Source organism: Marmota monax, unplaced genomic scaffold, assembly GCF_021218885.2.
Source record: "Marmota monax isolate L192 unplaced genomic scaffold, Marmota_monax_Labrador192_F-V1.1 WCK01_AAM20220418_F8-fsc00260, whole genome shotgun sequence".
NCBI classification, from domain to species: domain Eukaryota; kingdom Metazoa; phylum Chordata; class Mammalia; order Rodentia; family Sciuridae; genus Marmota; species Marmota monax.
This window is the reverse complement of record NW_026694062.1, coordinates 1425689-1440739: the sequence shown is the minus strand read 5'-3', so window position 1 is coordinate 1440739 and position 15051 is coordinate 1425689. Positions and strand designations below refer to the sequence as shown.

The following is a 15051-nucleotide window of genomic DNA, read 5'->3' as shown; positions in this document are numbered from 1 at the left end:
GGAGCTATGCTGAGAATATGCGTTCATCATCATGAGAGCCCTCAAACAACACGAGCTTCTTAATTTGACCCCCAAGTAATGAGCACGTGTGTCCAACCTTTCCCCTTTTTCTGGAGATAATGTGGGACTCGTAAACAAGTTTGACCAAACGGAGCCCGGAATGGTGCTTTGGAAGAAGTCTTAGCCCTGTTCCGTGAGATAACATAAGTACTTTAAAGTCACAAAGGGACACTTTCTTTCAAGGGAATCTCCTCTGTGACAGTGATGCAAGGTGATGAAAGTTTCTTCTGTCTGTATGTCAAGAATTTGGTAAAATAGATCACATGCGCTTAGGATTGACCTCAGAGTACATCAAGAACTTTAAGCGAGGACTTTTCTTCTGCTCTCATTTAAAATGGATGTGGAAATGCTTCACCGAGGGGAGCAAGTTATTCCCTGGGGATTTGGGGGATGGGATTCAACAGTGTGATCTTTCCAAATCTGGGTGTTACCAAAAATGTACTTGTGCACGGTGGTACCTGTTTGCCACGTGTTCTGTGGGTTCTTTTGCTTCGTGTGCTTTAAGGGAACAAGTGGAACTACGTAATGATGATGGACGTGCGGAGGCTGGAGGGGAGCGGGATTGACTGGGTCGCTGTCTCTGCCCAGTTTCCTCCCTTCTGCTGATGCACTTCCAGCTTCCGCCCCTGTTATCTTCACTGTGTAGCAGGTGACCCCAAAGCCCAGCTAGTGGTTGATGGTCTCTCATGAGTCCTGTCACCTGAGGCACCCAGGGCACCTCAGCTGGCTGGTTCTGATGAAGTTACAGGCAAGGTGTCAGCGTGGCGTGAAACCTTGGAAAACCTGTTTGGGCTGCAGGCTCTGTTACATGCCCTTCCACGTGTGGCTGCAGCCCCTGCTTTTTCTAACTCGGTCACAGAAGTAACGCACAATAATTCCTACTGTATTTCAGACCAACAGTGTGGTAAATTTAAGTGTCGGGAGGCAAGGCTCATTGGGTGCCACTGAAAAAATCGCCTACAATATCTCTTTGTTTTTTTTTTTATACTCACAAATTGGCATCCTGATTAAGGAATAACTCTGAATGTGTAATCATGATAAGAAATGGTGGAAAAATTAGTCATCCCTTCTTATCCACATTGGATCCTTATCAAAACCCTCAGTAGGTGCCTGAAACCATGGATAGTACCAAATACTACGTGTGCTATTGTTCCCTGTGCCTACATAACCCATGATAAAGTTTTGTATTTTTTGCCAAAAGAAAACACTAGACGACTTTTCTTTGTTAGATCCGAGTTGCCAGCCTCACTACTCTTGCACTTTGGGGCCATTATTATATAAAATAAGGGCTACTTAAACACAGCATTAGAGTTAACTGCAACCCTTGATCTGACAGTTGAGATGCTGCCAAGTGACTAATGAGTGGGTAGTGTATACAGTGTGGATACTCTGGACAAAGGGTGTTCAAATGCAGGGCAGTATGGAGTCAGACTGCATAAATTTCATTACACTACTGAGAACAGCATGCAATGTAAAACTTGTTTATGGAAATTTCTTGATAATTTTTGAATCACAGTTGACCTCAGGTACTGGTAATTTAGGAGGAGGACTACTGCTGCCCTTGCTTCTTTAACCAAATCTTTGCCCTAACCTGTGGAGCTGAGAGAGCCTACATATAAATGCTCTCCCTTGCCTACACCACAGTCAACTATGAGTAAATGTTATGCACCGATTTTGTGCTCTTAACTGAGCTCTTCAATAGGAAAAATGGCTTTTCCTCCAATCAAATGAAAATGGTTATCGAACCCCCTACTGGATGGGTTCTTCTTGCTGCTCGGAATTCACGTTTATCTTCCAGTTAATTTCAAAATTGCTATCGCATTTCCACATGCTTGTTCTGTCCCAAGACATTTAGGAAATATTGGCCTTTCATTTCCAAAATAATGAAACAATTGAGTAACCTGTATAGTTAATGGGCAGCGTTGACTAATGATGAGACTTCTCTCCGAGTGCTCAGAGTTTACAACATTTTGTCTTAGTCGTGGCTTAAGAGGTGGCTGCATTTTCTTGGTGCTTTGCAGTACAAAATCCATTCCTTCAGCAGTTATTTGTTGACACCTCTTGGAGGCTGGAGGAAATCTGTATAAGCAGAACAGGGTCCTGAGGGCAATTTTTAAACAATAAGAATTCTCACCTTCTCTCCTTTTCAAGTCTGAGGTGGGTAACCAAAATTTCTCAAGGGGAAAAAACAACCAATAACAATAATGCCAAAGCGGAGATGGAACATGAAGGCAGGTGGCGTTTTGGAGGCAGTGGCTGCCCGTCAGTGACAGTTGGGAGATGATAGACAGCCCAGTGTTGGTGTGTATCTGGGTTGGGTTGCCCATGCTAATGAGCCTTAACATGGTGGATTTTTTTGGTGGTGGTGCCTTGGTGACAGCCAGGGGTATAGATTTTGCCTGGTTGGTTCTGGGTGGTACCACGGGTTGTCCATGTGCAGAAAAGGCAAGCACCCCTGTGTCTGCACTGACTTTCTCACCACACAGTGCCACGCCTGATCAGATCACGCCCGGTGCCTCGCGCAGGCTGGGCAAGCACTCTGCCACCCCCAAGCTGCACCTCCAGCCCCAAGGTTGTGCTTGCCAACCTTGACATGGCAGGAGGACAAGCCCTCGCTTGGGTTGGCCGCGTGTTTTTCACATGATTGGACTGGGGTTATGGAAGGGGAGGAGCGTCCTGGGGGTGCTGTGCCCTTCTAACTCTTCCTTTGGGGTTGGAGGGAAGTGTGACACTTGACTGTTTGGTTTTACATGAAAATATACCTGTGCCATCTCTCTGCAGAAGGCATGGGGTTTTTCTTGGAGTGCTCTACCATGTTGGCCTCAACACTGTCCGTGTTGGAGGGAGGATTTAGAGAGGTAGATTCTATACTGAAATGCCCTCACTCTATCTTGAGGCTGCTTTTGGTTCCCAGATCTTTTGATCCCCGCCCACACCACCACCAGTTTGACTGTATATTCCAGTTTGGTGACCTGTCTTGGTAAAAGCATTCAAAGTGGTTTTTGTTGAGAGGGGAATCGTTTTTTTCCTGCTCCCAGTTCATCCATTATGTAATATTTACTTACTTGTGGAGTAAGTCAACAGCCAGGGCTTTAATTTGGTCCCAGGGAACCAGCTTGGGCAGAAGGACTGGGCTTTTGAGAGGGAAGGGTACCGGCCGTCCATGCTGTGGGCAGCTGTCTCCAAAGAGGAAGGCTCGGCTAGCTCAGCGAGAAGGTTAAGTGCAGGCCTCCTTAAGAGAGTTCCTTTCTCCTCCAAGTATTTTTAGAAGCAGCAAATATCAACCATAAATATTTGATGTTGTGTTTATAGACGTTAGCATGGTGAAAGTTCAGGAAGGTGGCCAAGGGAGCCGGCCTGTGGGGAAGGCCTTCCAGAACGCTCCTAGAAGAGAAGCGATAGGTAAACAGCCGTCCTTTACTCTAAGGAAGACCCCACCCCCCAGAGGAAGCGATAGTAACTGTTCTTAGCTTGCCAGATTGTCCTCTTTTCTGTTTATATATATATATAAAAGCCAGGTGTTGCAAGCATTTTGAAAGGTAAATAAATATGAGCATGAAACAAGACACCTAAAGGCACCCACAGAAGTTCCCTGTTTTCTTCCAAATGTCTACACATGTGCCTTGGCCACCTGTCTGCTCAGCTGGGCAGCGTGCACCTTCTACATGACCTTAGAGGGGGAGAATTTGCATGCGTCTCTTCCCCCCCAAGAGCATGTTCTAAAATTTATTTAACACATGTGTTCGGAGATTGCAATTGCTTCCAATTTTTGCTTTAGTGTAGGTGGCTGGAAATAGAACTATAGGGCTCTTGAGACCAATGACCAGTGGCTTTCCTGAAAGGTCACAGCAGCTGTCCAGCAGGGAGGAGGGACACGTGGGTGGAGAGTGTGGGGGCACAGTGGGTTGGCAGTGCTCACGTGACCGAGGAGCCAGGAACGCTTGGCATCCTTGGCTTTGCATCTAGCCCTCGTCCCACCCCCGGTCTTTTATATTAGGCAGCATTTCCTTTCCCTGGGTTGGACAGGAGCCACTTCTAAAAGGTATATCACAGGTCCTTTTGCACATTAAACTTCTTGGGTTTCCCTCATCCTGGTTGTTGTCCGGGATTGTAATGTCACGGTTTCAGCTAAATGCAAGACTCTTGTCTTTTCTGTGGCTGGGGATAGAATCCAGGGCCTCATGTACTGCTCGGCAAGAGCGCTGCCCCTGAGCTACACCCCAGCCCCGAATGCATCTCCTCTAATGTCTGCTGGCATGTTTAGTCTCTGCACTTGAGCTAGACTGCATCCGCATGTTAAAAGCTAAAGCCAGAAGGAACCTGTTTGGAAATGAAGGGACTTGGATGTCCACACGCACTGCTGTTGGTACCGCAGCCCTGTCCCTGCAAGGTCGGGTGTCCTGCGGTGAGCACGGCTTGCTCGGGGACTGAGGTGTGTGGGTGCTGGCAGGTGTGTCTTCCCAAGTATGCTGACCCAGTGACAGTGTTTCCACACGGTGATGGTGGTGGGAAACGCAGAGATTCTTCAACAAAAGATGGTGTTCATCAATAAAAGATGATTTTATAAACGTCATTGTACATTGGCAAGGTTGCCAATGGGTTCCTTCATGTCGTTAGCCAGGGTCTAGTGTGTCCTAGGAGTGTGTGTCTGTGTGTGTGTACGTGCGTGTGTGTGACATGTGCTTTACGTTGCAGATGGACTCATCAGGTGTCTGGGAAGTGGCGCGTCTATGCCGTCTCTGCAGCTCGGAGCCGTCCTGTACTCTCTCCTTTGTTTTCTGGATTTCTTGGACGTCATTATTCACGCTTCTCTGCATATCCTGTCAGCAGGGTCTCTTACTATCTTGTGACATCACAGCATTAGAAAGTTGCCAAATACCAACTCCTGTTTCTCCCTTGATTGGGTCTGTTCTAAGCAAAAGTATTTTTTTTTTTTCTCTAAAGAAAGCTTCTCAAACTTTGAAATGAAACAGATGATAGAAGAGGTAAGTGATGACTCAGAGATGATTGTTGGAGTACTTAAAAGCAAATGCTCCAATAATTTGGGGGTAGAGCGTCTGTTTTGCAACATAACAGATTTAGATCCTTGATGATGTTTGTATGTTTTTGTTCCAAAGTGCACTGAATACGTAAGCCAGGCTTCGAATGAATCATTTCCTGCCAAACTGAATAGGTCGCGCTAATCCATGGAGGAGTGGCTCGAGATCCCACTTTCTCTCAATAGTCTGCCCCACAAACCAGGGCTGTGCTTGGCGGGACACCGTACAGTAGGCACAGACACTGGCCATGGAGAGGACGCGGCTGCTTCCCCCATGTTCCTTTCAGAAGGTGGCTCCAGGTGGCTGGCACTTGGAGACCAGCTGCATAGGTCCTGGGTGTAGCCACGCACAGGGCCAGTTTCAGCCTGGGAGAAGCGGACCTCTTCGCCTCTCCATGAACACAGAGAAACCAAAAGCTCCCTTCCCTTTGCTGCAAAATTTCCATCATGCAAAATGAACAGAACGCAGTGTCCTTGCTGATGCCCATCCTGTGGGTGGTGTTTAATTAACTCTGAACAGAACTTCACGGGGCAGTGATGCTCCTCCAGCGAACACAGGGGCTGTCGAGGGATGGCTGTGTCCTCATGGATCCCATGGATGTATTCATCTCTAGGCTTATCAATTTCCCCGTGCCTGTGAGGGCCAGGACTGAGCTCCATGTGAAAATCACTGCTGGAGGTAAGGGGCAGGGTATCTCATCTAAAAGGGGATTTAATGTAACAACAATAACAACACAGCAACAAGGGATGTTTTCGGGGCCACCCATATTTCATAGCAGCACACTGGGTTCCGAGCTGGGACCTTAAATGTGGACGCATTGGCAGCAGTGATGGCTAGTTAGCGTGCTTGCCTCTGTCCTCCTGTGGGGAAGGTGCAGCTTGTATTAACAAGCATTGCCATTGTCACTTCTCCTGGGTAGGTGAGAGCATCTCAACCAGACAGGGGCCCTGCCCCGTGAGCATTTATAGCTCTCCACAATGCCAGCTCACCGGGGGCTCCAGGTGCAAGGTTGGGCTCTCGGGTCTCTGCCTGCTGATTGCTTGTCATTAGGAGATCCACAGCTCTTGCCTGGACTCAGATCAGGGGTCGAACCAAAACTTATAAGTCACTCTATTAAAAATAACTTTGAGCAGAGAAAATTCTAGAGCTTTGTCTTCAGCTACAACAGTGCATTATTAATCTGTTTCATGATGGTCAAGGGGGGGAAAAGAGCTATGGGCATAGAATTAGCAACTGGCAGGTACACAGAATTAAGAGTCATGAAAATTTTAAAAAAACCCAAACTCCGTATGTCTCTTCATCTTGCCAACTACGTTCCACAAACTGCAGAGCCTTCACCACCACAGAAGCCATTTGGTTTCTTCCACCAGCAGGAATAGAACATGAGCCAGAATTGCAATACGTCAAGGTCAGAAGAAACGGGGCAAAAATTATATTGTAGTATATACTTGAATATATTAAATTGACGTTGTAAACCCTACCTTAATATGTAGTGATGCCGTGATTTGTTATTTAACTCAGCCAAAATAGGATCAGTTCCACAAATGAACTCTATAGAAATAATTCGTGGGATATTTATTTTGATTTTTTTTTTCTGATGTGATATCTGCAAAGTACAACATAATATATTTGGTACAGTTTGGGACAGTCCAAGCTCTAGCGTCTGCATGAAACCACATAAAAATGGACTTATAATACAGAAAAATATTTTCCAAGCAGAAAGTGTTGTTTTTAGAAACAATAGTGTTAAAATTGGAGCAGTTCTAGTTTTGACTAATTGGAATTGATTCGGGGGGGGGTGGAGTGGAAATGTCATAGACATATACTTAAATATTTGTGCTGGGCACGGTGGCACACACCTCCAATCCCAGTGACTTGCAAGGCAGAGGCAGAAGGATCCCAAGTTGAAGTTCCTCCTAGGCAACTTGGACCCTGTCTCAAAATAAAGTGAAAAGTATCAGGAAGGAGCTTTGTGACGCAGCACCTCTGGATTCAATCCCTAGTAGTGCCTCCCTAAAAAAATAAAAACTTGCAATGGATCAATTAAAGAGGAAATACATGTCCTACAAAGTCCCCTATGGGGCTGGGTTGTGGCTCAGTGGCAGAGTGCTTGCCTGGCATGTGACAGTCCCTAGGTTGGATTCTCAGCACCACATATAAATAAATAAAACAAAAGTCCATCGACAACTAAAATCTGGGGGCTGGGTTTATGGCTCAGCAGTAGAGCGCTTGCCTGGCACATGTAAGGCCCTGGGTTCAATCCCCAGCACCACATCTCTCCTTCCTGCAGACCATAATCGAAGAATTTTGGTTTCTGCAGGCTTCTCTGTGTCCCTAGGAGCTATTGAGGGCTCTAAGTGAGCCTACTGTCACTGAGGAATAGGTTACGTTCAAATGAACTTAAATTAAAAAATTCAGCACTGTTGGTGGAACCCAGGGCCCTGTGCATGCTAGGCAGGCCTTGTACCATCAGCCCCTTGATACTTCCTACAGTTCCTGAATAGCTTTTGTAGGTATACTGGGAACCACAGGCGTGTGAATCTACATTGTCAAGTGTTCATCTTATGAACTATTATATAATATCAGTCGCATATTTCCAGTGAGCATTTATCATCCAAACTGAGATCACTAAAGTTGTAAAATATACCTTGTCAGTTTGGGAGATCGGGGAAAAGAAATGTAAAAGATCTCAATTTTTATATGGGATACAAGTTGAAAATGGTAACTACTTTAGATATATGGGACTTAAGTAAAATATATCGTTCAAGTTAGTTTCCTACGTTTTTTATATGGCTCCTTAGCAATTCAAGATTAGAGCTCAGCCTTGCTTTTTCTTCTGAACAATGAGGATCCATCTGAACAATAGTTCTCATGTAAGGAATGAAGGAAGTAGAACTCGGTTACATTTTAGATTAAGTTAAAATTCCAGCCCAGACCCAGGTTTCATTCTTGCCTTTAAAAAAAAAAAAAAATCATTCCACCTGTAATCCCAAGGTCTTAGGGAGGCAGAGGCAGGAGGTTCATAGGTTCAAGGCCAGTCTCGGCAACTTAGCAAGGCCTTGAGCAACTGAGCAAGACCCTGTCTCAAAATTAAAAAAAAAAAAAAACTAAAAAGGGCTGGGATGTGGCTCACTGGTTAAGCACCCCTGAGTTCAATCCGTAGTTTAAAAAAAAAAAAAATCTAAAAAGATAACCTAGCACATCCAAGTGAGTCAAGGCTGTGTTCTGGACTCTGACAGGGTCTCCCTTTTGGGTGTGTCTTGTTGGCCGAGAGGGCTCACGGTACTGGTGTGCAAGCATCCCGTGAGATAAACGGCTGTTCTCATGGCACTCAGTAAAGTTGCTCCAACCTAGTGAATAACTGGATGGCTAGAGTTGCAAGAGTCTGAGGCAGGATTTTAGCCCGGGGCTGCTTCCTTTGATGTCGGCCAAAATGCCGCAGCCTCCTTGGAGGAGGAAGGGACTTGGTTCAAGCTTTGGTTTATAGTATTAAAACACTCTTCAGGGCTCTAGAACACTTGAAATGTGGTTCCAAACCCAGAAAATTAAATCTCCCCCCTGCAAAAAAAAAAAAAAAAAGTATAGTGGGTGATATTTGTTCATCTACACAGTGGACTTGCTGAGCACCAGGGAAGAGTTTGGTTTCTGACCATAGATTTAATGCTTTCTTTCCTTCTCCCATTGATGGATCTGAGTTATATGATGTTAGCTAGTGGCTTTTAACCTTCCTTAGAAGGTAAATGGGAAGTCAAAGATGAATAATTCGACAGGTAACTAATGGCCTAAAGTGTAACTTTTGTAGCTTGGAGGTGGGGAGAGGGGACCTCTGGTTTCCACAGAATGGGGTCCCCAACGCTGTCTTTTCCTGGGTCCGAGACGGCTGCTGCAGCTCCTGCCTTCACATCCACTGTCCACTCCTTCAAGAATAGGGAGGAGCCTCATTGCCTTTAAGGGAACCGTTGCAAAGGTGCGTTTCTGATCTCTACTTATAGCTCATTGGCTAGAACTGGGTTACATGGATACCTTCTTGTGGGAAGGGTGTGTGTGGTAACGTCACGTACCCATGTAAAATTCAGATGTCCTACTCCTAAAGGGAAAAATGGGTGGTGATAGGCTGGCAGACCCTGCCCTCTCTAGTGGGACTCTGGGCATTTCTTTTGGCATTCGTATTGTTTATGTTGCTAGATTTTTGCATAGCAAAGGCCCTCATCTTGTAGCCCTGTGTTTCCTTACATAATATTTGCGCCTATTAAGAACTAGAATGTGGTTCGTCTCTGTGAGGACGTTGTAACTCACGGAGCTGTTAAAATCTGGTAGGGGTGGCATGGTGAGGGAGATGGGATGGCCAGCCCCAGGTACCATGTCTTCAGTTTGAGCTGTTAGCTCTTGGCTTGGTTGGCGAGGCATTCTGAGTTTCAGTAGGCACTATTTCATGTGGTCAAATGTGATGAAGGTAGTGGTCCAGCCTTGGGCTGGAGACGGGGCTCAGTTCTAGGGCACTTGCCTAGCAGGTGTGAGGCCCTGGATTCAATCCCCAATGCTGGGTGAGGGGTGTGAGGTTCCAGTTTACATTGATGCCTTATAAATCCTGAACCCCTTTGTGCGTATCTGATCATTTGGGTCTTTATTTTCCTCACCTTCACCTCCAACTCTGCATGGCATTGCTCTTTTACTTGACAGGGACCAGGGCTCTGAAGGCCCACGTTCAACCCCGAGTAGGTTGCAAAGTCAGGTTCGTGAAGGTCTGAGATGCAGGTAGTCTCACTATGAAGAGGATGCTCCCCTGTGTGTATTTTTTTTGCCGTAGGTATCCTACGCTGACAGCAGAGTTATCTCACCTGTTAATTGCATAACTCAGTGGTAGAACTGCCACCATTCATCCTATTAAAATTTGGCAGGGTATCTTTGTTTCTCCACGGAAATCCGTCTGTGAGGACCCTTTGTGCAGACACAAATGTTATTTTTAGAGGGACAGAAGCGTCAGAAGATGAAAACATTAAGACTCTACATAGCCAGCCTGTGAGGTCACACTTCCCACATGACCATAAATAACCGAGATCGTAAATAACACTCCTAGAATGTTGGAAAAATAGAAAAACTCTGCTCCTACCAGGACCGTGTGGGCATCTGGACAACATAGGAGCAAGAAAAACGTTCAACATGAACAGAATGTGAAACTGACTTCAAGAACAGAAGTCCCCTTGGTCAACGTGGAGTGGAATGTGTTTTCTCAATGTCACTTGGACCTTGGATGATCTTTGGAGGTGGGGGCTGTCTGTGCACCATGAGATGTCTGGCCCTGCACATAGATGTCAGCAGCACCTACCCACCCTGTCCCAGATGGCACCAAAACACAGTAAAGTAGGTCGGGCCTCCTACAGTGTCACATTCCTGATACCCAGGGAGACACTAGAAGGATCTGAAGGAGATACATTTTAAACTGGTCCTTGAAGGTGAAGGAGGTAGGGTAGGGAACTAGATCAGAAGATCAGATACGTCTCATACCGAAATGAATTATTTAGGGACATACTTAAATGAATTACTATAAGCTAGTTAATATAGTCAATGGAGTGCAGTGTGATTTCCAAGATTTCATTTTTTATTTCTCTCTAGTTGAAGTTGGTTGTAGTGAAATTACTCTTGATTTACCTACATGTAGGTTGTGAGTGCAGAGTTCAGATGCTTGCATTTGGTAAAGGGGTTCAGAGGATGGGGGTGTCTGGTGTATTGTAGTGATTTTAATGCATTCCTTGGGCACTTTCAAGTGATAGCTCTTTAACCTTGGGCTTTATCAGGACTCTGTAAGAGATGCAGATACACACTTTTAAGTACAGTATTTAGAATCTCTGAAACTAGGAGCCAAAATATGCTTTTTTTCTGTGACACACAGCTACGAGTACAGTCCTGAGCATTCTAGAACAGCATAATGGGTTGTTTTTTTGAATGACTGATTAACCTTGATTTACCAAGAACATCCATCCTCATTTCCCAGTAAAATGGATGAGTATGAATTTAATTGACAAAAGTATTCCATTCTGCTACTGCATAGCTGAATTCTCCAAGGACGAAGCTAGCCCGAGAATTTCTCAGTTTGATAAACATTCAGGTCTTTCGGAAACCTTCAAGATTCCAAGGCTATTTCTAGGACATGCCTCTCCTCTACTGGGAACCATGTCAAACGTCGCCTGTGAATTTGAAAATAACTGAGTGTATTTTTTTGTTTGTTTCTGCTAAGGGTTTGTATCTGGCTTGTGAAGAGAAAGTAGATACTCGTATACTCTGGACGAGTTAGTTTGAAAACAAACTGGGCAATGATTCTGTTTCTACTGTGCACAATCATTATAATTTTTTAATATTTTTCTATAAAACAGAAGGCTCTCTGGAAGAATGACATTGTGCGCCAATGCTGCATTGCAGGTTTTAAAAAATGTGGTAAAATATGCGTAACGCAGAATTTACCGCTTTTAAACAGAGTTCAGTGGTGTGAAGTACATTCTTCGTCTATCTCTAGGACTCCTTCATCACCTGCATTGGAACTCTGTACCCAGTACACAATAACTGTCTATTTCTCCCTGTGCACAGTGCCCGTCTCTCTGACCACCCTAAGTCCACACTTAAGTGGAATCATACAACATTTTTCCTTGTGCATCTTGCTTATTACCCTCAGCGTCGTCAAGGTTCATTCATGTTGTGGCACGTATCAGAATTTCATTCCTTTTAAAGGAAGAATAGTAGGTTACGGTATAAGACGTTGTGTTTATCTATGCCTCTGTTGATAAACACAGGCTTTTCCATTTCGTGACTGTGCATAATGCTGGTGTGCACCAGGAGGTGTAGATATGTGGTAATCCTGGTTTTTGATAGGTGTACCCCATCATACCCTTCTGTTCATACACTTTGGGGGACAAGGTTTATAGCTAACTGAAAGGCATGTGCCTCCAGATTTAATCTGAGATGTAATATATATATATATATATATATCCCTGCAAATTCCACATTTGGGACTATAGGATGACTTGTTTTACAAAGAGATGTTCTTGACACTCAAGTGTGACTTGTAGAAAGTTAACATAAAATAGCATCTGTCCTTCTGTGAACTTATTTAAGTGACACCTTACTTTGTTCAAGTGTTTGTTTTCAGGAGTATCACCGTCGGAGCTTTGTACCACACCTACAGGTACCACGTAACTTATACTGGGTGTGGTGTTTGACTTAAGCAATGATATTAGGGCCTGAGAAATAAGAGAAGTCTTGAAGCAAGTCAGACTAAGCTTACAGTGGGAAGCACATTTAAAATCTATTTCTGTGATATTTAGTTTTCGTAGGAAGTGGGCATGTGTGTGTTCTCTTTTTGCAAAGTTCAGTTGAGAACCAATGAACATCTTTCCACTTAAGAAAGCCACAGATAAATGTGATCGAGCGCCATTTGCAAGGATAGCTTCATTCACTTCCGTTTTGCTTGTGTGGCTAAGTTGTTACCCCCAAAACACACACACGCACACACACACCTTTCTTCTTGGCAGTGTTTGCCAAGCTGGGCTCAGACTTCTGGGCTCATGTGATCCTCCTGTCTCGGCCTCCCCAGTAGCTGAGGCCACAGCTGCGTGCCTGCTTCCTGAGTCGCAGTAATCCTCTGACATACACGTCCCCCATCCATAAAAATTCCCTGTATTTGGTTTGACTTCAGCATCTGGTCCCTAACTATTCAGTCAAAGGAGACCATTGGAATCCCTGAGTATTGTGGAAATTCTGTTTCCCATTGGTGAAGATATTTGATTCACAGAATACTTTTTTTAAACATGTTTTTTCCTGTTTCAAGATTCATTAGCACTTGTAGTAGGAGACCCGAATCTTTTTGACAGATGTAATGCTCAACCCTGTGCTAGCTGTTATTATGAGACACATTTTCTTGCTGTGACCTATGTGGATAATTGATAGAGCTCTTAAATACTCATTGTCTCATGTGGTCTGTCAGTGCTTCTCCATGATAAAAGTAGTTTCAAATTAAATGATAGACTTACTGTTTCCCAGCAAAACATTTGGTTATTTCTTTTCCCAATGATCATGAGGCTGAGGGAGGAGGATCACAAGTTTGAGGCCAGGCTTGGCAATTTATTGAGACCCTGTTTCAAAAGAAATAATACAGGGACTGGAGGTGTGGCTCAGTGGTACAGTGCCCCTGGGTTCAATTCCCAGTACCCTCCCCACACACACACACACACACAAATCCCAGTGATCTTACACTACAAACTGCCTTTTTTTGTACCAGTGTCATGTGAGATTAAGCCAGTGTCCTTGCTTTTCACACACATGAAAAGAAGATAGGAGAAAACTGACCCGCACAGCCCTCGGGTGCAGGGGAGGTGACCTATGTGTCCTCTGGCCCCTGGATTTCTGGGCACTCGGTGTTGTGTGCACTTGACCCTGTTCTATTCAGCAACGTCAATTGGTAGGAAAGGGCTTTGAGGAGTTGGAGGTCTTACAGCAGCCGCAAAGGTTTATTGTGTGAATTGAAAGATGAGCGTTCTGGTGTCGGAAGCTGCCGTTAGGCACTTGGCAAGAACCCTCTTAGCAGAGAGGGATGCTCCGTGGAGTCCCCAAGCGGCCCTGGGAAGTGTCCCGGGACCAGGAACCTTGGTGGAGGTCCAACCCACGCTCCTGCCGCCCTCTCCACCGTCACTGAGGATGGTCACAGACCCGCTTCACCCTGGAGTAAGGTTCAGTACGTGGTGTGTTCCTGTCCCTGTTCCTGGCAGGTCACTGGCAGTGGCAGGTGACCTGTCCTAACTTCTCAGTGGGTCCCTGTGCCAGGAGTGCACAGCTGTGAGTCTGATGTGAAGCCACTGCAAGGCAGAGGTGTGACCACCCAGCCTGCAGCCTGTTGGTTGGGACACACGGCCACCCATCATCTGCCTGTGGTCAGTGGCTCAGGTGGAGTGAGTGGGCTTGCCTCCTGTCCAAGTTGCTTGCCACGTGGCCCTTGGAACAGGAAGCGTGCTCCTGCCAGCTCTAGCTCTGGCTCTGCAGCAGTGCCCTCTCAATGGCCGTGCCTGGGTGTGTCCCCACCTGCTAAACTCGTTTCATGAAGGGGGAGGATAGAACACAGTAGTGCCACGGTTAGGGTCCCACGGCCAGGGTGCCAAAGACTTGGCCTACACCCTGTGGCGCTGTGGGAGGGGGTGGAACCTCTCAGAGCTGGACTCTGATGGGAGGAAGTTAGGACATTGGGGTGTGCACTTGAGGGGGACATTGGGACCCGACCCCTTCTCTCTTTGCTCTCTGGCTACTGTGGGGCAAACAGCTTTGCTCCCCAGGGACAGACACCATGATGTGCTGCCTTAGCACCGGGGCAAAGGCCATGGGGTCAAGTGGTCATGGACTTGAACCCTCTGAATTCATGAGCCAGAGTAAACCTTTTTTCTAAGTTGATTTCTCTCGTGTGTTTTGTCACAGTGTCAGAAAGCTGATTGACACGGTAGCCTAACGGACGTTACAGTGGAGATCTCCTCAGGCATTTCGTCTTCATTAAGCCTGCTGGGGGGAGTTCGTGTGTGTGTTTCTCTGCACGTCAGATGCCGGCAGTGTGAACCAGCGTGTGGTTATAAAAATGCCTGGCTGGGGGATTTTTCTCATGAAAGATACAACACTCCGTCATTTTCTTTGATTGAGAAAAATGTGAGTGGCATTCACGATAGAGGTAGTTGATAGAAGGTGGCACCGTGTGCAGCCTGCTGGGGCCTGGTTTTCAGAAACTTCCTTAAGAAACGGACTCCAAGATCAAGGCTGCCAGGGGGGTGTTAGCCAGAGACATAGTTGTGATGACAGCTGTGCAGTGGAAAGAAGCAGGGTGGGGCTGAGCCACAGCCTCTTTCTGTCGACATGGGACGGCAATTTTTATCATTTACCCACGCAGACTTTGGGGAGTGAACCACCGAGCCACATCCCCAGCACT

General features: G+C 45.8%; 1 protein-coding gene across 10 annotated transcripts in view; it reads left to right on the top strand.

The window, feature by feature from the left end:
• Positions 1 to 15051, top strand: part of Tbl1x (transducin beta like 1 X-linked) — a 184343-nt gene that overhangs the window by 109918 nt on the left and 59374 nt on the right. The window lies entirely within an intron of this gene.